The 23657-nt window shown below is 39.8% G+C and overlaps 3 pseudogenes; 2 read left to right on the top strand and 1 right to left on the bottom strand.

The window, feature by feature from the left end:
- Window positions 1–663: 663 nt before the first annotated feature.
- Window positions 664–4439, top strand: LOC130866878 (olfactory receptor 13J1-like; annotated as a pseudogene).
- A 1023-nt stretch (window positions 4440–5462) lies between these two features.
- Window positions 5463–11272, bottom strand: LOC130866877 (zinc finger protein 431-like; annotated as a pseudogene).
- A 78-nt stretch (window positions 11273–11350) lies between these two features.
- Window positions 11351–12519, top strand: LOC130867087 (protein L-Myc-like; annotated as a pseudogene).
- Window positions 12520–23657: the final 11138 nt, after the last annotated feature.

The following is a 23657-nucleotide window of genomic DNA, read 5'->3' as shown; positions in this document are numbered from 1 at the left end:
TGGTCATCAAAAGAACAAATAATATAATAAAAAATGGAGTACAGACCTATATAAAAAACTTTCAACATATGAATCTAAAATGGCTGATAGACACTTAAGGAAATTTCCAAACTCCTTACTCATTAGAGAAATGAAAACCAAAACAAGTCTGAGATTCCCTCTTACATCTGTAACAATAGGCAAGATCAAAACACTGATGACAACTTAAGCTGGAGGAGATATGGCTGCTCAATTGTTGGTGGGGTTACAAACTGAGTCAGCTACATTGGATATCAGTATGGTTATTCCTCAGAAAATTAGAAAGCCAACTGCCTGGTTGTGAGGCATGCCTTTAATCCCTGCACTTGGGAGGCAGAGAGAGATCTCTGTGACTTCAAGGTCAGCCTGGTCTACAAGAGCTGGTTCCAAGACAGGCTCCAAAGCTAAAGAGAAACTGTGTCTTGGAAAACCAAAAATTAAAAAAAAAGAATGAAAGAAAATTAGGAAACAACTTATCTTAAAACCCAGCAATACCACTTTGCATAAGTACCCAATGGATGCTCAATCATACCACAAGGACAAGTGCTCAACTGTGTTCACAGAAACATTATTTGTTCAGAGCCAAGACCTGAAAACATCCCCTCCAGTGAAGAATGGACAAAGAAATGGTGGTATATTTACACAATGGAGTACTACACAGTAGATAAAAACAATTACGTCGTGAAATTCCTGTGCAAATATATGGATCTAGAGAACATCATAAAAGAGTGAGTTAACTCAGACCCAGAAAGAAAAATATATGTACTCACTCCTAAGTGACTTTTAGATGTAATAGAGGACAGCCAGCCTACAATTCACAATGCCAGAGAACATAGACAACAAAGAGGAAACAAAGAGAGACATACATAAATCTATTCTATATAGGACATAGGGAAAGACAAGATCTTAGTAAATTTGGAACATATGGATCATGGGATAAAAGGAGGGGAGAGAAAGGGAGAGTAGTGGATGAATGTATAGTTGAATAAAAAAACAGTTAAACTCTTGGTACACAGTAGTTATTGGGTGAAATAAAGCGATCATAAGAAATGAATAGCTGAAATTTGGAACTTTGCTTAATTTTGTACCTGAATAAAATAATTCCTCTTGCTAAGCCAAACTGATTTATGATATTTAATTAAAAACAATCCACACATATTTTCCAAAAGAAAATTAAAGATTTGTACCATATTTCCCCATGTTCCTAAATCTATAATCATACATACACACAAATACATGAAAAAGAAGCATTTGATTTTACTTAATATAGCTGCATTCATTCTAAGTTCAGCATTAAACACTGAGTTAATGTTTTTTTGTTGTATTTTGAAGGCTGTACAAGTCAGAATGACAAACCCTGAACTATGTGAGTACTAATTGAATCTTTAACCTTTGAAAATACCAAGTTAGAGTGTAAAAATATCTTGGGCTTTTATAGGTCCGATGAGCACCTACAAATGAATGGATCATGTATACAATAAATCTACCAGTCAGAATCAAGAGCTGGAATCAAGAAAGTAACCACACACTTTACAGATTCATTTATAATGTAAGAGACATGCCCAAGTGAATTGGTATCTTAAAGGCTTTTGCCTAAAGGAGCTCTCACAGCACGTACCCCTTTTGCTTAAATAAGAAATTCCAAACTCAATACAAAACTATGTATACAAGAAACAGATATCAAGTATAAAGTTAGAATGACAACCAGCATAAACCATATTAAACAAGGAATACATTCTAATGTTTTATTAACATTCTATCCTAAGGAGTCTAAGACTTGTTGTAGGAATGGCTTGATTAGACCGTAAGAGGATGGTCACTATGATTATCTCATCTTCAAAAGCCTGAGAAGAACAATAATATTACTTGAGTAGGTGGGTAGTGAAGTCTGACAAAATAACTTTGCATAGGTATTACAAATATTCTAAACAAAAATAGGCACATATTCTATATAAGTTTAATTTGAATTTGTATCAATATACAAAATTTATACCAATGTAAATTATTCATAAACAATAGCTCACAATTATTCTTTTGCTCACTACTATTAGTGTGAATAAGTAATCTACCTATTATCCCATTCAATTTTTCCTCTTTTTTGAGATCTCTGGATATACATAATTTCACCCAACCCCCAACACTATATGAGTAATAATCAACTCTTAAATGTCCCCAACCATGAAGACAAACTTTGTTTGGACAGGGGATGGCGTCTTCTAGAATTGCTTCCAGATGTCATGGGGGTGATGTTCTTTCTACAAGATATTATAAAGTAAAGTGATGGTTAAATTTCAAGATTGATGTTTTGGATAATTGCAAATGGTTTCTGAGTATTCGATAGGGTTCTTCTGAACTTCTTATTTGGAGTTCTGGCCAGAACGTTGTAAGAAGGTGCACCATATCTGAAGCTTGTACCAATAAATCGGTCTCAGAGTAGTGCTATCAGCATCATGCCATCATATCAACCAGGTACAGACATTGTGGGGCTCCAATATCTTCCTCTTGGAAGCTGTTCATTGTTGAAAATGTAAACATTGTTCATGTAGACATATTTTCAGTTAAATATAAGATATATAGAAAATGGGCATGAAGGAAAGCAAAATATTCCTTTAAAATGTATCTTCTTTCTGTCCCATACCAGAAAGCTATTGACATAAGACAGAAATTGTGAATTTCTTTTAACATCATGCTTGAATTTAGAGAAGAATAGTCATAGTCTAAATCTAAAACCATTTCTGATTCTGAAGAAGAGATGTAAACACAAAGGAGACATCTTCTAAAGCTGTAGTCCATACAAAGCACCTAACAGATTATCTCTCTGGGGTTTGCCTCCGCACAGGTTTACAGGTCAGTAGCTGCCCCCTTCCTGAGACACAAAGCATACAGTGTGGCAAGCAGAACCAAGAGACAGATAAGCTACTATACCAGACAGTGAGAACAGTGCAAGCCATGGCTTAGAGGCTGCGGCAAAGTCAGCAGGATCGTTAGAGACATTCATCCGTGTGCCAGTAGATCAACAATAGCATACATCTGTCCTAAGCCAGAAACTATGAAAAACACACTGTATTTTGACAGGCTTCCAAATAGTTCCAGTATGTGTATAAGTTTTAGGACCTCTGATCTAGGCTATCAACTCTCAAATGCTGTTTGCAGGTCTCTTCTTGGGGATAGGACAAGAGGTGAAGTGGACGTAAGTTCAAATATGTTTGCAAGTGCATAGTCTACATTTCTTTTGGAGAGCCACCGATAAACATTAGCCATTTAAAGGTTTCAAGAAGTCCTACAGTAAAGACCTTTATTTCTCATTCAGGATTGGCTCTGTATGATTCTTCAATCTGCCTATTCATACTTCCATAAATACCTTCTTATGGATATCATCCTCACCGTTCACATGGATGTGCTGTAACCTACTGAAGATGAAGAGACTGTCCCCAAGTCACAGAATTTGTTTCCATGTTGAAAAAGACCTTAACAATTATTCTGTTCTCAATACCCTGCATCCTTTGTCCTTTTACTCTACTGTGTATCCAGGTATAACTCTGTATTATGTAGCTCAGAAGCAGGACAAAAGTCTCTGCATTTATCTTGAAGGAATTTTCTGACGACTCACCACTGGAGCACATACTCTTTCTTCTGTGCTCAGTTGTGTACCTGGTGACCCTGCTTGGAAAACTGCCTTCATGGCCGTGTGCATGTTGGATCTCTGCCTACACACACCCATATACAATTTCTGAGTAATATTTCCATTTAGAGAATCTGCTACACATCTCCTTTGTGCCTCTGATGCTGTTCCACCTTCTCTAATCCCAGAAGACCATCTTCTCTGACAGCTGTGACATCCAGATACATCTGAGACATTCCACAGGCTCCACAGAGTACCTGCTGCTTGTCATCATGGCCTATGATCACTACCTTGCTATTTGTCAGCAACTTAGGTACCCGTGCACATGAGCCACAGCTTTTTCTACATGCCTCCAAGAGTCTTCTTGGTACTCTACCTCTTCGGGTTGTTGACAAAAACAGTCATTGCCATGACACTGCCATTTTATGGCCAAAATGTATTCATACACTTCACCTGTAAGGTCCTGGATGTGCTGAAGCTGGCCTGTGGTGACACATCAGTCAGCAATGACTTTGTCCTTGTGGGTGCCATCCTTCTGCTGCCTCTACTCAAGTTCCTCATTTGCCTTTCTGACATCCCAATCCGGGTCACCTTCCTAATGGTGCCCTCAGCCAGCAGGCCCTGCAAATGCTTTTCCACCTGCTTGGAGCACCTTGCTGTGGTCCTATTTTTCTATAGCATCATCATGTTCATGTACATGAAACCCATGATCACAAAGGGCTATATCTCTAACATGGTCTTCACAGTCCTATTTTGGTTCCATAATAAGTTATTTTTCTCCCAGTTCTTGAATCCCTAATCTGTTGGTGCTAAAAATGTTCACTCACTATGCTTACCAATTTTTAATATGATATTTTGTTCTTGTTCAGACAAGTAAATCTTGCCTGGATATTAGAGGGCAGAGCTAACAACCACTAGTGGACCATAGGATTTGGCAGGAAGTGGATCATGACTTTAATGCCAGCATTTGGGAGTTGAAAAAACAATCTAAGCCCCCATTTGGTTTGGGTTTGGGGAGGTAAGAAGTGAATATGGTTGCTCTGTTGCTTATCTGTTCTGTCATGTTTACCCCAAAATCTGACTCTAGGATTTTATTATTAATACTAATTAGAATTACACTCTAATTTATTTGAATAATGGTTTCTTTATTTTTATTTTTTAAAAGAAAACAAATTATCTTTATCCATTATACATATCAATCCAAGTTTCCACTCCCTCCCCTCCTCTCATTTTCTCCAGTTAGGCTCCCACCCAATCCCATATTCATTCCACAGAGAGAGTAGGCACATAGGCCCTCCCTACTATATCAAGGCTCAGCAAGGCATCCATCCAAAGAGAATGGACACCGGATTTTTAACAAATAGCTAAAGTTATAAAATTACAACCTCTGTCTTCTTCAAAAAACACCCATTGCTCATAATTGCTAAGCTATCTCAAGCCATTTTTTATTAAAAAAAATTATTCTTATACATTTTACATAAAATACATTCCATTACTTTACCCCTTTCTTGTCCTATCTATTTGCTTCGGGTACCTAAAAACTATCATATTGATAACACGCAAAGAGTTTTACTCCTATAACAACTGCAAAACATATACCACACTAAGTTTATTTTTTCACTACAATATAATTATTCTCATGTTTTTGAAGACTACACTCCTTAAGTTTAGTTTCTCACCAGGATGGTTTGTTTCGTGTATTTGGAGATTATTATGACCAAGGATTTGCCAAAGAAATTCCATTCACAAGTTTCTCTCCAATCTGTGTTCTCTTCTGCATTTGAAGATGAATAAGACATGAAAAGACTTTTCCAAACTCATTTCACGCATATTGTTTCGCAACCATGAGTGTTCTTTGATGCCTTTGAAGAGCACTGTGTTGAACAAAGGCCTTACCTAACTGATTACATTCATAGGGTTTCTCTCCAGTATGTGTCCTTTTATGCCTTTGAAGTTGACTATGTTGTGCAAAGGCCTTACCACACTGATTACATTCATAGGGTTTCTCTCCAGTGTGTGTTCTTTTATGGTTTTGAAGATTGTTGTGATGTGCAAAGGCCTTACCACACTGATGACATTCATAGGGTTTCTCTCCAGTATGTATTCTTTTATGCTTTTGAAGAGTACTGTTTTCAGCAAAGGCCTTAGCACACTGACTACATTCATAGGGTTTCTCTCCAGTATGTGATCTTTTATGCAATTGCAGATGACTGTGACGTGCAAAGGCCTTACCACACTGATTACATTCATAGGGTTTCTCTCCAGTATGGGATCTTTTATGGCTTTGAAGATTAATGTGTTGAGCAAATGACTTACCACACAGATTACATTCATAGGGTTTCTCTCCAGTGTGTGTCCTTTTATGCGATTTAAGATTGCTGTGTTCTGCAAAGGACTTACCACACTGATTACACTCATACGGTTTCTCTCCAGTATGTGTTCTTTTATGCTTTTGAAGAGTACTGTTTTCAGCAAAGGCCTTACCACACTGACTACACGCATAGGGTTTCTCTCGAGTATGTGTTCTTTTATGCTTTTGAAGAGTACTGTTTTCACCAAAGGCCTTACCACACTGATTACATTCATAGGGTTTCTCTCCATTATGTGATCTTTTATGCCTTTGAAGAGCACTGTGTTGAGCAAAGGCCTTACCACACTGACTACATGCATAGGGTTTCTCTCCAGTATGTGATCTTTTATGCCTTTGAAGAGCACTGTGGTGAGCAAAGGCCTTGCCACACTGGTTACATTCATAGGGTTTCTCTCCAGTATGTGTTTTTTTATGCTTTTGAAGATTACTGTGTTGAGCAAAGGCCTTACCACACTGACTACATGCATAGGGTTAATCTCCAGTATGTATTCTTTCATGTATTCGAAGAGCACTGTAGTGAGCAAAGGCCTTACCACACTGACTACATACATAGGGTTTCTCTCCAGTATGTTTTCATTTATGCTTTTGAAGAGCACTGTTTTCAGCAAAGGCCTTACCACAGTGATTACATTCACAGGGATTCTCTCCAGTATTTGTTCTTTTATGCAATTGAAGGATATGGGGCCCTCCAAAGGCCTTACCAAAATGATTACATTCATACGGTTTCTCTCCAGTATTTGTTCTTTTATGCAATTGAAGGGTATGGGGCCCTCCAAAGGCCTTACCACACTGATTACATGCATAGGCTTTCTCTCCAGTATGTGTTATTTCATGCAATTGAACATTACAGGGCTGTGCAAAGGCTTTACAACGCTGATTACATTCACAAGGTTTCTCTTCAGTATATGTCCTTTTGTGCATTTGAAGAGAATTGTGATGAGCAAAGGCTTTATGACACTGATTAGATTCATAGGGTTTCTTACTATCATGTGTTTTTTTATTCCTCTGAAGATGACTGTCATATGCCAAAGCTTTAACACATTGAAGATGCACTGAAACTTTCTTTCCAGAATTGTTTCTTTCAATCCTGCAAGCATAATTGGAACATATAAAAGCCTTACCACATTCAATACTGAATTGAACCTACATATCTCCATGTATTACTTTTGTAATTGAGTCCAATTGTAAAAAGAAATCAGATATTAAGGTTTTATAACTATGTTTTAACTCATGCTTTCTTCTTTAATTAAGGGTTGTTTTGAATTTTTGAAGACACCTGTCATGGTAAATTCCTTTATTACGTGGTTTACCTTTTCACCTTTACAGAAACATTTTTCTATTTGACATATTTCTTATATTTGAAGAGAATTGGATAACCTCAGAACAACTTTATTACATTCATAAACTGTCCTATACTGTGAATCACACTACATTTGCTAACTGAACTAGGACAATCAGAAGTATTTGCACAATTCTAGAACTCATGTGGCTTCTCTGCACTCTGAGTTTGTTTATGTATTAACAGTGATATGTGAAAATCAATTATTTATATAGTTGAATCAATTTCAGCAAGGGTACTCAACATGGGACTAATGCTTATCTTCTAATTGTTTTTAGAGAGAGGTATGCTGCATTTTCCCATATTCCTATGCTCATAAGCTTATATCGCAAGTAATATGTGGTGTACACAGTAAAGGAAGAATCACAAATAAAAAATTTCCACACTGAATTATCACGGTGTGACTTTCTGTTCCTCGTAGATGTGTGGTAGAGGTATTAAAGTTTCTTCACAATAACTGCCACTGAACTCTAACTGCTTCTGTCACCAATCTTAATATAGTAATAAGAAGTATATGAGTAATACGAGATTTACGATGTGCTCTCGGTTTAGTAAAAAGTCTTGCAGATATACTTATCATCACTTCAATATGTACACATTTTGTATTATGAGTAGCAAGAAATAAATTGATTGGCAGATCTACAGCATAGCTTTCATGGTTCTGTGATTCAAATGGTGATTTCTGTTTAGCCATTTCTCACTTGTCTTTTGAATTAAAAGAATGCCTTGAAAATGCAATTCACCTACATGAAATTTTATAAGGATTTTTCAGAAGTTAATAATCATAAATGCACTTAAAGCTGTGCTTATTCACACTGTTGCCTTTAGTTTTCTAGGACGCATTATCATTTCATCAGAGGATCATTATTTCTAGCATGCACAAGAAAATTACCTTTCATGTCTTCTAGAACGTTGACAATGTTCTTTACTATTACGTTCTTCCCAAATGTATCCTAAAATGTAGTACCAGAAAATGTATGTTATAATATTGAATACTGTGCAACATTTAAGTAGCTATTTTAAGTAAACTTTAGAACTATGCCTTCTTTATTCACCTCATTCTTCTTCTCCTCTCTAAATCAAGTTATTGAAGAATATCATTAACCAAGGAAAAGTTGTCCCTTTATTTTGAAACATGAAGGAAATTCATTTTTACCTATAGTAGTGAGGTTCCTGTAGGTCTCCAGCATCACATCTTTGTAGAGATTCTTCTGGGAAGGATCCAGCAAATTCCACTCTTCCTCAGTGAAGTTGATATGCACATCATCATAGGTCAGTGCCTTCTAAAATATGCCATATATGATAGTGACATGATAGTGACAACATTGTAAATGTATACTTCTTTGATAGTATAGTCATATAATTCTGGTGTTCCCTAATCGTATTACAAGACATAGACAGTCATTTTACAAGGAAATTGAATAGGAGAGTATTCTCTGTCAATTCTGTACTCTTTGAATGAGATATCACCTTACAAGAGAAATATATATTAGCAGAGAGAAACAAGGAAACAGATGAACAGTTCATAGTACAAATGAGAAATTTTTATGAAGATTAACTAACTACAAATAGAAAAATAAGTTGGACAAACTGGGTGTATTGACTCATGCCTTTAAGATCAGAACTTCAAAAGCAGAGGCAGGTATATTTTTCTCTGAGTTAAATGTCAGACATGTCTATGCAATGAGGACCAGGACAGGTGGAAGTACATAGTAAGAACTTATCATCCAAGAAGTGGTGTTGAATGCCTTTAATGTCAGCAATCAGGAGGCCGAGGCAGGTGGGTCTCTCTGAGTTTAAGACAAGTCTGTTCTATGAGAGCTAGTTCCCGTACAGGCTCCAAAGCTACAGAGAAACCCTGTCTCAAAAATCAAATAAACATTAAAAAACAACAAATAAATAGAAAGGCACTGTCTCCATTGCAAAAATCAGTGAATCAAGCAAGAAGAATAGAAGAATTCAGAGGTTTTTACTGAAGTTCCTACAAAGAAATATGCATTCACTCCACTTCTCTACTTATCTTCCAAACATCCGAAGTGCCCTATTTAAACTGTAATACCAATAACCTTTTACAAACGGAGCTTTATGTTTAAAACAGTTACAAATGGACAGATGAAAACATTAGCAATATATATATATATATATATGGCATAAATAATAAACCCAGGCTGGGAGAGAGATGACTGAGTAGTACCTAGCTTTTGATAGTCTTGAATAGATGTGGCAGAATTGCCAGTACTTATTTGGGAATCATAACTATACATTATTCCAAGTTCACAAATTCTGAGATCCTTTGATCATGTTGAGGACCAGGTACCCATGTGGTGCATAGTCATGCCAATACATAAAATAGCTATATTAATTTTAAAAATGTAATGTAAGCATAACAAGCAGGAAGAAGTTCATGCACCTACAATTCAATGACTCCGAAAGCTTAGGCAGTACTAAAGTCATGCCTGCTGAAAGTCTTCCAGACCCCAAAATGGAGAAAATATTCTACATCTATTATAGGTCACCTCAAACCCAGAAAGCTGACAAGAGCACAGCATGATCAACAACAGACAGAGCAATGTGTCACTACCATATTCACACTCTCCTACTACAGTACACCCTGAATATTCCAACACAGCCAAAGTACAATTAAGTTAGATCAACTATGAAGATGTTATATGTCCTTATGAAGGAAGTGAATGAATTCTTTAAAATAAGCAAGGAAAGATAAATGAAATCTTGGAGAATAATAATAAACCCCTTAAAGAAAGCCAAACAAGCAAACAGTTGACAGAAATGAATAGATCAGTTCAAACTGAAAATTGAAATAGAAGCAAGTAAAAAAAAAAAAAAGCAAGCCGAAGGAATTCTGGAGATAAAAATCTAGATAAATGAAAAGGGAAAACTGACAAATTAAGGTGAAGTCTATCCTATCTTTTGCTTCTATTCTGGACTGAGGTAGAAACCACTCTCCACATGCAAATCCTTTTCCTTTTCTTTACCTGCAATGGATATTCAGTTTCACAGCTCAAATTTATAACTTTGAAACTGGTGGTAGAATCATTTAATTTAAGATTTTAAAGGTGTAATGTAGGACAAGTCCTACAGAGAAACACTCTTTCAAAAATTTTTAATAAAAGGAGTAAAAGAAGAATAGCATCTTGGATACTTCCAGAGGGGAAATGGGAGAATTTTAAGAAGTCAATAAACAATATCATATGAATTTGGGAGGAGGTCAGACAATTCTACTCAATTGGAACAAGGTTATCTGAAGAACTTTATTAAGAGCACAGTGGTCTGGGGACTGATAACCATAGCTCCATATGATGAAAGGGTTGGGTTCTTAGGACCTAAAGGAACCCCTCCACAAAGGCCTTGGCACCAGACCATTACCAGCTCTCCAAAGCATATTCCTGGTTTTAGAGAACAAGCTCTGTTTTATTATCACTACATCAGGTCTTCAGGAAACTCATAAGGATTAGCCCCCAGGCTGTTACTAGATCTCCTAGGAATGTCCCTGATCCTTGCCTGAGGGAATAAATAAAACCCTTGATTGATCAGGTAACTCCTCTGCCCAACAATGTTTTGCATTTCAAATATATGTCTCCTGGTGTCCTATTGCCCTGGAAGAACTGTGCTTTCCTAAAGAAGAAAACTGGAACTTTGAGCCACATCAGGCCTTGAGGTTGTTTAGGAGCCTGTAATGCCTCCTTGAAAAGCTTGCTAGAGGTTTTTTTCTTATATGAGGATGTGCCTGATGTCTGGTTTTAAATCAGTGGTGGCTTCTCTGTAGTAGTTTGGAGTTAAATATCTGGACAATCCAGTTGAACAAAGTGTGCTCTAGCATCCTAAATTCTAACAACCCCGATTAAAATACATTTATTGGCAGATGGCGCTCCCGCATCAATCCCGGTAGTGTCCTGGCTGCCATGTGCGAGCAAGGTGGGGGGAGCACGCGCAGGGGGCGCGCTCGTGAGTGCGGGGCTACGCATGTGTGTGGGGGGGCTGCTGGGCTTCCCTGAGCCAGTGGAGATCTGCTCTGCTCCAAGTGGCAGGACACAGGAGTGAGGGAGCGGACATGGATTTCGACTGGTAGCAGCACTATTTCTACTACTAGAGAGGAGTTCTACCATTCCATGGTCCCCAGCGAGGACATCTGGAAGAAATTTGAGCTGGTGCCGTGGCCCCCACATCGCCACCCTGAGGCTCGGGTCCTGGCGTCGGGGACCCAGCCTCTGGGATTAGTCCGGGGGAGCCTTGGCCCGGAGGGGGTGCCTGGGTCGAGGTGGAATCTCAGGGCCATTCGAAAGCTTGGGGAAGGAATTATGCTTCCATCATCCCCCGTGACTGCATGTGGAGCTGCTTCTCTGCCCGGAAAGCCCTGATCGGCTGGAGAGAGTAGTGAGCATACGACTCACCCCAGGCGTGCCCCAGAGGAACTTGCCCAAAGCGCCCGCCACACCGGACTGCACTCCCAGCCTGGAAGCCAGTAGTAACCCGGCGCCTGCCACCCTGTGTCAGCTGGGCAAACCCAAGACTCAGGCCTGCTCCGGGTCCGAGAGCCCCAGCGCCTCCTAGGGCGAAGAAATCGACGTGTTAACAGTGGAGAAGAGGCGCTCTCTGGACATCCGAAAGCCAGTCACAATCACGGTGAGAGCAGACCCCCTGGACCCCTGTATGAAACATTTCCACATCTCTATCCACCAACATCAGCATAACTATGCTGCCCACTTTCCTCCAGAAAGTTGTTCTCAGGAGGGGGCTCCAGAGAGGGGTCCCAGGAACCAGAGGCTCCAGAGGTAGAAGCTCCCAAGGGGAAAGAGGAGGAAGAGGAGGAGGAAGAGATTGTGATCCCTCCACCTGTAGAGAGTGAGACTCCCTAGTCCTGCCACCTGAAACCTGTCAGTTCTGACACTGAGGACGTGACCAAGAGGAAGAACCATAACTTCTTAGAACGAAAAAGGAGGAATGACCTCTGTTCACGGTTCCTGGCCCTGAGGGACCAGGTGCCCACCCTGGCCACCTGCTCTAAGGCCCCCAAAGTCGTGATCCTAAGCAAGGCCTTAGAGTACTTGCAAGCTCTGGTGGGGGCTGAAAAGAAGATGACTACAGAAAAGGCAGCTCCGGTGTCGGCAGCAGCAGCTGCAGAAAAGTATCGCGTACCTCAGTGGCTACTAACCCACCAAAAAGCCCGACTTCTGTCACACACATGCATGCACACGTTTATTTTCTATCTTCTCTCTCCCTTTTATTAATTTGCACATTTTGGTTACAGCGGGGCAGGCTGGACAGTCGATCCCAGAATGCATTGCAGCCAGTGCACACACAATAAGGGCTTGCATTCTTGGAAACCTCGAAACCCAACTTGCCCTCTTGCCTGACTCATGGGAGTGCTGTCTTCTCTGGCACCTTTGGCTTCTCAGCTGGTGGCTGACTGAGGAGACTCGGGGTCTGCCTAGCTCACTGGCTTCAGAGGAAAGGCCAATGGATGCTATGCAACAGGTGGTGGACGATGCCAGGGGCTGCAGCCTGCGTGAAATCTCACTGTGTTAGAGCTTTAGGCTAGGAAAGGATGCTGCTCCCATTGGTGTCTCTGGGGATGACACAAGGATAGCTGGGCCTGGATACTGTCCCTGAGGCCCTGTTTTCCAGGACACAAGAGAACTGTCCTGGGTGAAGACAAGCTTGCAGTCTTGATCAGCACGGACCACTACCTCACTGTCAGACACTTTATAGTAGCTGAGGAGTGGAAACCTTTAAGATACATTAGGACATTAGGCCACACCCTTCCCTCCACTCTCAACGCTATGACTTTGAAAACATTTAAAGGGCTCGGCCTATAGAGTCTTTGTCTCAGAGCTCTCTGAGCCTTCTCAGAGAGAAACCTGCCTATCCTTACAAGGTATTTTGTTTGTTTGTTTGTTTCTGCCTCTGTTATGCAACTGGCACCACAGCACCCTTTCACACAGATCAGAAATATTTCTGCAGGACGTGGGAAAATGACTCATGGGAAAGCCTTGGCATCCTGGCTCATGAACATCTTCCTTGCCCGGTTGTTTTTTGCAGTGCCATTTGACGTCCAGCTTGGAACCTTCTCTCAAGGCAGACACAAAGAGCCCAGGAGGAAGTGCCCAACCACATCCTCTCCCTCCTGCCTCTCAAGCCAGTTCTTGATTTTTGTCGAAATTCTGAAGGAACAGAGTAAACCTATCCTTCTGAAGCAACTTCAAGGAGTTTGCTGAGTCTGAAGCCACCATCCTGGTTCGCTGGGTCACCTCCTTCTCCCCGAATCTGGGCCTGATAGATACTCTGGGGGGAGCTGCTGAGATTCATCAGGTGCCCCAGAAGGTACATGTGTGTTGTCAAGGTGCCCTAGGAGCAGAGCTCAGCCAACCCCAAAAGGTTTTGCTCCGGTTGTTTGGTGCAGCACCAGGTGGAATCTAGGTACAGCCCTCAATAGGGAAAGTGACCCAAGCTAGCGGTGGTCATGTTGGCGTCCTCGGGAGATCCTAAACTTTGCCTGACAAAGAGTCAACCTTTTTGAAACTCTGCCCAGAAAGGCCAATTCCTTCCTGCTGGCCCTGCGATTGGAAGTAGGGGAACAGTGTGGGGGGCACACAGATGGTAAATACTACCTGTGCCTCTCAAAGACCAGCTGCCACTTCCAGATCTGCCCATCACGATGGCTTGGCATTGCTTCCTGCCCTCAGAGAAAGCTTTGGAAGCAGCCATTCTGCCTGCTGGGGCAGGACTTTCAGGCACCAAGGGGCTCCTGGGACTCTGCTGGAAGGGTAAGTGGGAAGCAGGCTACTGAAGACTCATCTGAACAGCTTGTTTTCTATAAGCTGCTGCTGGGTTACGTGCTTCGCGAGTTTTTTTTTAATACTGTATTTTCATATGTTTTTTGCAAAGTGGTGTTAACTGTTTTTGTACAAGAAAAAAACACATAAAAAATAAAATATAATACATTTATCTTCCGGGTGATTTAGAGGCAGTCCTCTCTCAGCTAATTCTACTTTGTGAGACTGAACTATTTCCAAGGCATCGGCAAATCCTTTATATCAACAATTCAACTCTTCTACGTGGCAGCTTACAAGTGCAGCGCTACCCAACATGTGAGCTGCCTTGAGACCGTCCACATAGTTAAACACAAATGGAGATTGTATGTAAAGTTAAATGCAAAGTGCTCAATTTTGAGAAGATACTGGAGAAACAAGGCCTCTCAAGTATGGCATATTGAAGTTAAGAAGAAAGATTTTTGTACACACAATATCCTGCTCCCAATTCTCTAAGCAGATTAAGCCCACAGCACTAGGTCTATGAATTAACAGGACCACATGGGAATTTACGAGGCAGAGAATATGGCGGCAGATTCCCACACAGATACCGCAAGGATGCACCATGCTGTCTCCCGCACCTCACCCTCTGCTCCTCCCCATCTGGAGACAGCATTCCCTCGCTCACCATGTTGTGGTTTCCCAGATCGCCAAAGCTCTCAGATCGTCCTCTCCCTACAGCAGCGACTTCATCACAGCACAGGAAACAACTGGCACAAGCTTCTCCACAAAGCCGAGTTTGAAGGCGGTGCCTGGAAGAGCCCTGCACTGTTTCTGACTGGCAGGTCACCTGGAGGACCTGATTGGCTGGTGTAGTCTGAGTGGCAAGAACACTGTCCACAGGGCTATAGTGTGCTTAAAGACACAGTACAGTAGTTCCTGGCCATTCCTTCCACCTGAGTCAAATATCTTTTCTAGATTGACCAAGCTTTGCATTTCAATAGCACTTGCCCCTTGCTCCAAAAGGAGATACTTTCAGAATCTTGCACTCCATAGGAACATTTCCTTTTTCCTCCAGGACACAATGTGTCTAGGTAGCTTGTACTGTGCACTGTGCTGTGCTAGGTGTGCGCAGTGATTTCTTGTCCTACAGGGGGACGGGTGCACAAAATATTAACAGCTAAAGATAACTTTAAGGTCACAAAAGATGATTGTTCTCAGGCTTCCTCTGAGGTCACATGAATATAAGGTACTTTTTTCATGGTTTTCACAGGGATTTCACACAACAGGAAAAAAGAAAAGAAGGAACCAGATCTTAAACAAGATGATTAGTCTTTCCCCAACTGATGGCTGGATGATGGCTCCATTGCTTTATGGATTCTATTCCTGAAATTCAAAGCAAATTCCAGGCAAATGAATAATAATAAAAAAGTGTAGTGTTCATGAAAATTTGAATACATAGATAATAATGGAGCTAGGAAAAATGTCTCTTGAGAACTATTGTTAGCCAGCACATCTCTTCCCTTGGTCAGGTAAATAAAATATACAACTGCAGTATTCAAGATTCTCTACATGAGCAGAACAGGTAGAATGAATCTCACCATGACTGTAAGAAGTGGGCTTATTAGAATGTCTCACAAGCTGTGGTCCAGTTAACTAAAAAGTAGCTGCCTACCATGGTAATTGGAAAAATTCAGGACATCACTTCTCAATGTTTTGTCTAAGATGAAGTGAAGAATTCAGTAATTATTCAGTCCACGAGACTGGCTATTGTGTTTGTTTTGTTTTCTGTTATGAATTTGAGTAGTATGCTTTCAAGGTTTGGGAAGAAGAGTTTGGTATGTTGATGGAGATTACATTAAATATATTAATTGATTTCGGTAGGGCTGCCATTTTTATTAGGTTGATTCTACCTATGCAAGAGCATCTTTCCATTTTCTTGTATTTTCTTCAATTTATTTCTTTAAAGACGTAAAGTTTTGAAATAACAGGTCTTTCACTTCTTTGGTTATTGTTACCTGAAGATATTTTAAATTATTTGTGGCTATTATAAATGGTAATGTTCCTCTGATTTCTTTCTTAGCTTCTTTTTTATTTCTATATAGGAGGGCTACTGATTTTTTTGAGCTGATCTTGTTTCCTGACAAATTACTGAAGGTATTTATGGGCTGTAGGAGTTCCCAGATAGAGTTTGTGGGCTCACTTATTTATACTATCATATCATCTGTGAGTAGCAAAAGCTTAACTTCTTCCTTTCCAGTTTGGATCCCCATGATCTTCTTTTGTTTTCTTTTTTCTCTAGCTAGAATTTCAACAACTATGTTTACTAGATATGGTGAGAGAGGACAGCCTTGCATTGTTCCTAATTTTAGTGGGATCATTTTGAGTTTCTCTCCATTTAATTTGCTCTATGTTTTCTGTATATTTCTTTTATTATGTTAAGATATCTTCCTTGTATCCCTGATGTCTCCAAGACCTTTATCGTGAAGGTGTGTTGGATTTTGTCAAATGCCTTTTCAGCATCTAATGAGAGGGTTATGTTTTTTCTTTCAATTTATTAAATGGTGGATTACATTGACAGACCATATACTTCATATGTTAAGCCATTCTGCATCCCTGGGATGAAGCTAGGTTCATCATAGTGATTAATTTTTTTGGTGTGTTATTTGATTCAGTTTGTCAGTATTTTATTGAGTATTTTTGCATTAGTGATCATGAGGGTGATTGACATATAATTCTGCTCTTTGATTCTTTGTGTGGAATTAGTATCAGGGTAACTGTACCATCATAAGATGGAAATGGTTCTATGGAAATGTTCCTTCCGTTTTTATTTTGTGTAGCTATTTGAGGAGTATAGTTGTTACCTCTTCTTTGACGTTCTAGTAGAATTTTTCACTGAAACCATCCAGTCCTTGGCTTTTTTTTTAGGTAAAGGGAGGCTTTTGATGTCTGTTTCTATTTACTTGAAGGTTATAGGTCTGTTTGAATTGTTCACCAGGTCTTGATTTAATTTTTTTTTTTTTTTTTTGGATTTTCGAGACAGGGCTTCTTTGTAGCTTTTGGTTCCTGTCCTGGTACTAGCTCTTGTAGACCAGGTTGGCCTCGAACGCACAGAGATCCACCTGCCTCTGCCTCCCGAATGCTGGGATTAAAGGCGTGCGCCACCACCGCCTGGCTTTTGATTTAATTTTGGTATGTGGTACCTATTCAGAAAATTATCCATTTACCTTACATTTACCAGTTTTGTGGAATACAGGATTTGAGATATGATGAAATGATCCTCCGGATTTTCTCAGTGTCTGTTGCTATGCCCACCTTTTCATTTATGATTTTGTTATTTGTATGTTCTCTCTCTGCTTTTTGGTTAAGTTGGATAATGTCCTTAAATGTCTCTGATTTTACATTGTGATTATGGTTAGAAGTGGATTTGTTAACCGAACATGCTTCAGGAAAGGGAGAACATTGCATGAGCATGTTCAGACTCCCTATGTAAAATCCCCATGCTTCATTTGTTGAGGAAAAACACTGTTTTGAAAACAACTCCAAGCTCTTTGTGCCTCCAGCAGGCAAGACTTTTTTTTTCTCATTTCTTCTGTCTTGGCTGTTGAAATGGCTATTTTTGGTAGTCAAACCTGACTACGCCTGGGATCATCTTATACATAAAGGATTAATTATACCTGAGAGATTTTACTTCAAAGTTTTGAAATGGGAAAGTCCTCCATTTATCGGTATAATTTGAAATGATCAGACCCACCCTAAGCTGCTTTGTGTCTGTGCACACTTAACCAGTGAGCCATCTCTCCTGCCTGTGTCTGTGCACATTTTTAACACCATCACTCATGAGCAGAGGTAGTGGGATTTTCTGGTTTGAGATCAGTCTGGCCTACAGAATGAGTTCTACAAATACACAGAAAAATCCTGTCTTGAAATCACAAAAAGAAAAAAAAACTAAATCAAACAAAGACTATGACCCAATTTTGATCAGCATCTCCTGTTCTGGTAGCAGAAGACATATATAAAGTATTCTGAAGAAGAAAAGTCCTTTTTGGGGCTGGAGAGATGGCTCAGTGGTTAAGAGCATTGCCAGCTCTTCCAAAGGTCTTGAGTTCAATTCTCGGCAACCACATGGTGGCTCACAACCATCTGTAATAATGTCTGTTGCCCTCTTCTGGCCTGCAGACATACAGACAGAATATTGTATAATAAATAATAAATAAATAAATAAATAAATAAATAAATAAATAAATAAGAAAAGTCCTTTTTTGCCTTTGTGCTCTAGTTCTGGTTACCAAACTCATTCCTTTACTAGCATTAGTACCTACTTCATTGTAATTTTGGTGAATACTTAAAACCAGCTGAGTCACAGAGCCTTGTGGGTAGAACAATGACTGGATTCTTCACCTGATCTTAGACAAAAGGCTGAGAAACAAGCTATTGGATTCTTCAATTCCATTGGTAAGCAGATGTTCTTAAGTTACCTGAACAACAACTTGTCAGACATTCTAATAAGCTCACTTTGTACATAATGGTGAGATTTATTCTACCTGTCCTGTTGATGTAGAGAATCTTAAATACTGCAGTTGTATATTTTATTCACCTGACCATGGAAAGAGATGTACTGACTAATAATTGTGCTTATGAAGACATTCTTTCTAGCTCCATTATTCTCTATGTATTCAAATTTCCATGAACACTACTCTTTTATTATTATCATTTACCTGGAGTTTGCTTTGAATTAAGGAATAAAACACATAAAGTAATGGAGTCATCATCCAGCTTTCTGATGGGGGAAAGACCAATCATCCTTTTTTTTCTTTTTTTTGGTTTTTCGAGACAGGGTTTCTCTGTGGCTTTGGAGCCTGTCCTGGAACTAGCTCTGTAGACCAGGCTGGTCTCAAACTCACAGAGATCGGCCTGCCTCTGCCTCCCGAGTGCTGGGATTAAAGGCGTGCGCCACCACTTCCCGGCTAAAGACCAATCATCTTGATTGAGATGTGGTTCCTGCTTTTCTCTTTCCTGATGTATAAAATCCCTGTGAAGACCATGTAAAAAGTACCTTCAGTTCATCTGACCTCAGAATGAAGACACAGAACAAATATTTACTTTTGTAACTTTAAAACTCTCTTTAGTTCTTAGTATTCCAGGCATTTTTCTCTCTGTGGGATAGGAAATTACTCCACCCACCTAGCACAGTGCACCTTACAAGTCACATAGTGTGCTGGAAGAAAAAGGGAAAGTTCCTAGGAGTGCATGGAAATGACATTGATTGCTTTTGTAGCCAGGGGCAAGTGCTATTAAAATGCATATATTCTCAGATCTGGAGAAGTTCTCTGTTGGTGTGAATGGATTAGACAGGAACCAGTATTCTGTCTCTTTAAGCACACTATAGCCCTATGTGAGGTGCTCGTGCCACTCAAAACTCATTAACCAATCATGCACTCCAGGTGACCTGCCAGTCAGAAGCAGTGCAGGTCTCTTCCTGGCAGCCGCCTTCAGTCTCTGCTTTGAAGAGAAGCTGGCACCAGTGGATTCTTGTTCTAAGGTGCAGTTGCTTTTGCAGAGAGATGATGAGCTGAGAACTTTGGCAAAATGGAGAAGCACCACATGGTGAGTGAGGAAATGCTGTCTCCTGATGGGGAGAAGCAGAGGGGGAGGTGTGGAAGACACTATGGTGTTACATCCATGGGTCTGGGTGGGAACCTGCTGTCATATCCCCTGTATTGTGAAGTCCCTCATGGTCCCTGCTAACTCATGGGCCTAGGGGCAGGCCTCTGAATAACTTTGCTCTGTGGCTTCATCTCCTTAGAGTATTGGGAGCAGGAAGCTCCCAAACTCCTTCCTAGTCAAGTTCAAGACGGTTCATGAATTCATGGATACAAGTTGCCAAACTCAGAGAAGCCTCATTTCGCCAGTATCTCCTCGATATCGAGCACTTTTCATTTAAGCTTTAAATATAATCTGAATCTATATTTAAATTTGTGGAGGTTATCAAAGGCATCCACGTGTTGTGTAGCTTTCCACTACTGTACCATAATGTTGAAGAGTAGAATTGGTGATACAATAGATTGACTGATGCTTAAAAAATAATTAAGTCCCACAAAGTAGAATTTATCAGAGGGAGAACTGCGTCTAAAACACCCAAAATGTAAGTATATGCTAATTAGGGCTGGAAGAGATTAGAATGCCCAGGTATGCATTGTTCACTTGGATTGTCCAGATATTTGCCTCCAAACCATTTCAAAGAAGCCATCACTAATTTAAAGGCGTTGGTTGTGCACACCTTTAATTCCAGCACTCTTGAGGCAGAGGAAGATGGATTTCTTTGAGTTCAAGGGCAGCCTGATGTACAAGAGTTCTAGGACAGGCTCCTCAGGTACTGAGAAACCCTTTCTTGAAAAGTGCAGGGATTAAAGGCGAGCCCCACCACCGCCCAGCAAAGATGCTGTTTTTCTTCAAAAGCCTAATAGGCATGGGACGTATCTTCTGCAACACCTCTCCACCCTATCTATTTTATCTTTTACTTGTCCAGTCCAGTCTTTCTCCTCCATTGTGATCTTCACCTTAGAACCCTGTCAGTGTAGAATGACCTGCTGTAACAGGTCACGGGCATACTTGAGTAAATAGTCAGAATATTTTTGCCTAAATATTTAGACTGACAAGGTGCTTGTTTCTATTTCAATTGTTCAGAGTATAATCTGGACCATTATCCTAAGGGATACTTATGGATAACAGCATATATTGAATGGAAAATCTATCTAACCTAGCTCTCCTTGAGCATTGGACAGAGATCAATGCATAACATCATTAAAGAGGCTATTCTTTGTTAATATTCTAAGTGTGTGATATGATTTCTTAGTGGAAAGGCATATTAATTCTAGAAAAGCTGCATTTCCATCCAGATAGAAATATTGTTTCTGAGACAACTTCTGTTATGTTGACTCAGGTGGCCTTGGTCCCTGTCTGTTGCTTTCCTGGACAGTGACCTTGAGTGTCCTCTATATTACACCATCAAAGTTCCTTTTTTTTGGTTTTTTGAGACAGGGTTTCTCTGTGGCTTTGGAGCCTGTCCTGTAACTCACTCAGGTAGACTAGGCTGGCCTCAAACTCACAGAGATCCACCTGCCTCTGTCTCTGGAGTGCTGGGATTAAAGGCATTCATCACCACCGCCTGGCTCACCATCAAATTTCTTAAATGACTGTACAAATTCACAGTTTTAAAATTATGTATATGCCAGACAGTGGTGGCGCATGCCTTTAATCCAAGCACTCGGGAGGCAGAGTTAAGCAGATCTCTGTGAGATACAAGCCAGCATAGTCTACAAGAGCTAGTTCCCGGATAGGCACCAAAGCTACCGAGTTACCTGTAGAAGGGAGGTGAGCAGGCCTGCTTTTCATCCCTGTCTCAAACAAAACCAATAAATTAAAATAAAATAAAATAATGCATTTGATTCATGTAGTTGACTACTTAATGCAGTCGCAAGAAAAGGATTTGCATATGGAGCATTTCATCTGTCCTCAGACCACAATTGGAAGAATAGATTATTGTGTGCACTGCAGGAGGCACAGCATAGGCAATGAAGTGTTGGAGCCATCACTATGGAAAAGGGCCTGACTGAGGTAGTAGTAGTGGTTTGTAATTGCCCAGCATGTGTAAATTAATGTCATGTGAATGAACACAGACCAGATTGTGTGGGTGTCCAGATTAGGAAAGTTATCTTGAGTGAAGGAACATTGAATTTGCAATTAGGCAACTATCCTCTGCAGATATGATAGATCTTTTTTTTTAATTGAAATTTACTGAGCTCTACAATTTTCTTTGCTTCACTCCCTGCCTCTCAACTCCCCACTTCAACCCTCTCCCAAGGTCCCCATGCACCCAATTTACTCTGGAGTCTTGTATTTTTATACTTTATACTTCCCATATAGATTAGAGGTATGTCAGTCTCTTTTAGCATCCTCATTTTTGTCTAAGATCTGGGATTGTGGTTTGTAGGCTGTTTTTCTTTGTTTTATGCTTACAAACTGCCTAGGAGTGAGTACATGTGATAATTATCTTTCTGTGTCTGGATTAACTCACTCAAAATAATGTTTTCTTTATCCATCCATTTTCCTGTAAAATTTAAGATGTCATTATTTTTTTTTCTGCCGTGTAGCACTCCACTGTGTAAATGTACCACATTTTTTATCCATTCTTCTATGGAGGGGCATTTAGGTTGTTTTCAGGTTCTGACTATGACAAACAAAGCTGCTATAAAAGTAGTTGAGCACATGTCCTTGTGGTATGATTGAGCATCCTTTGGTTACTTATCCCAAAGTGGTATTACTGGTTCTTGAGAAAGGTTGTTTCCTAATTTTCAGAAAAATTGCCACACTGATATCCATAGGGACTGTACCAGTTTGCATTACCACCAGTTGAAGTTACTTTCCTGTCATGACTTGGCCAAGTAATTATACAAGACATAAACTAGTTAAGATAGGATAATTAATGAATATATTGTTCTTATTGTATATAATTGTGTATTGGGCTTAGAACTCTCTTATTTAAACAAAAGAGGGTTTGCTGTAGGAAGGCTTAACAGCCAGTAGTTGCCCAACCACTGGGGCATGGCCTCTTGTACTAAAAATGCCAGTATAGAGCATGAGTCCAGCCTCTTTTCCGGCTGCATGATTTGGTTTCTGATATCAGTTCAAGCATAGGATTCTGATTTGTGAGTCTATCCCTAATAAATAAACATCTATTTCTCAATTCTGAGCTGGTGTTGCATTTCTTTTAAGAGTCCTTCTTTAAGGATCATTAAATGTGAATCTTTGAAGTGATGAAATGATTTCTTTCAGTTTTTGACGATCGACCAATAGTGACTGGGTTCAGAATGTACTTGACTGAATTAACAACCTCCCAGAAAACATAATGTGTTTGAAGAACTTTCTCTCCTTATTGGTTTTATTTCAATTTTCTGTGGATATTTAGTAGGAGAAATCTTTCTAGATGAAATTCCTCATTGTATGCTATGAGTTTCAATACCCTAAAGTAATTTCTTGACATTTATATCTACTGTGTGGTGCTTGACATTAATCAGTCAACTTCCTACTTATACTGAAATGCTTTTACCATCATTATAGGCTCAGTCTCTAAATCACATAAGATAGAGCAGAAACAGTTGTTATTCAGTGTTTAAGAGTTTGGTAACCTGCTGTTTTAATTGTTTTGTTTGCTTATCTGAGTAATTGCATGCCTCTAAATTCGTGAAACTAAAGGGAGGCATCATTCCTGGCTCTATTTGTTTGTATGTTATTGGATGATGGCCCTGGAATGCAGGTATTTTTTATGTCAAGTATATTCTGCTGTGCTGAGCTTCATGGTTATCTTGAAATTTAAAATCTGACAGAGAGTATCACTCTGATTCCTAGGATGCCATCTTGTGGGTTGATAGAATTAATACTGCCTGAGTATTTTGAGTCATTAAATTGCAGTTGTATGAACATCTTCTTGCTTGTTATGCCTGCTTTGATTTTTTGAAATCAATATGACTGTTTTATATG

The sequence above is a fragment of the Chionomys nivalis genome, chromosome 26, assembly GCF_950005125.1.
Source record: "Chionomys nivalis chromosome 26, mChiNiv1.1, whole genome shotgun sequence".
Lineage (NCBI taxonomy): Eukaryota > Metazoa > Chordata > Mammalia > Rodentia > Cricetidae > Chionomys > Chionomys nivalis.
Note: the sequence above shows the minus strand (reverse complement) of the source record. Positions and strands in the feature narration are given on the sequence as shown.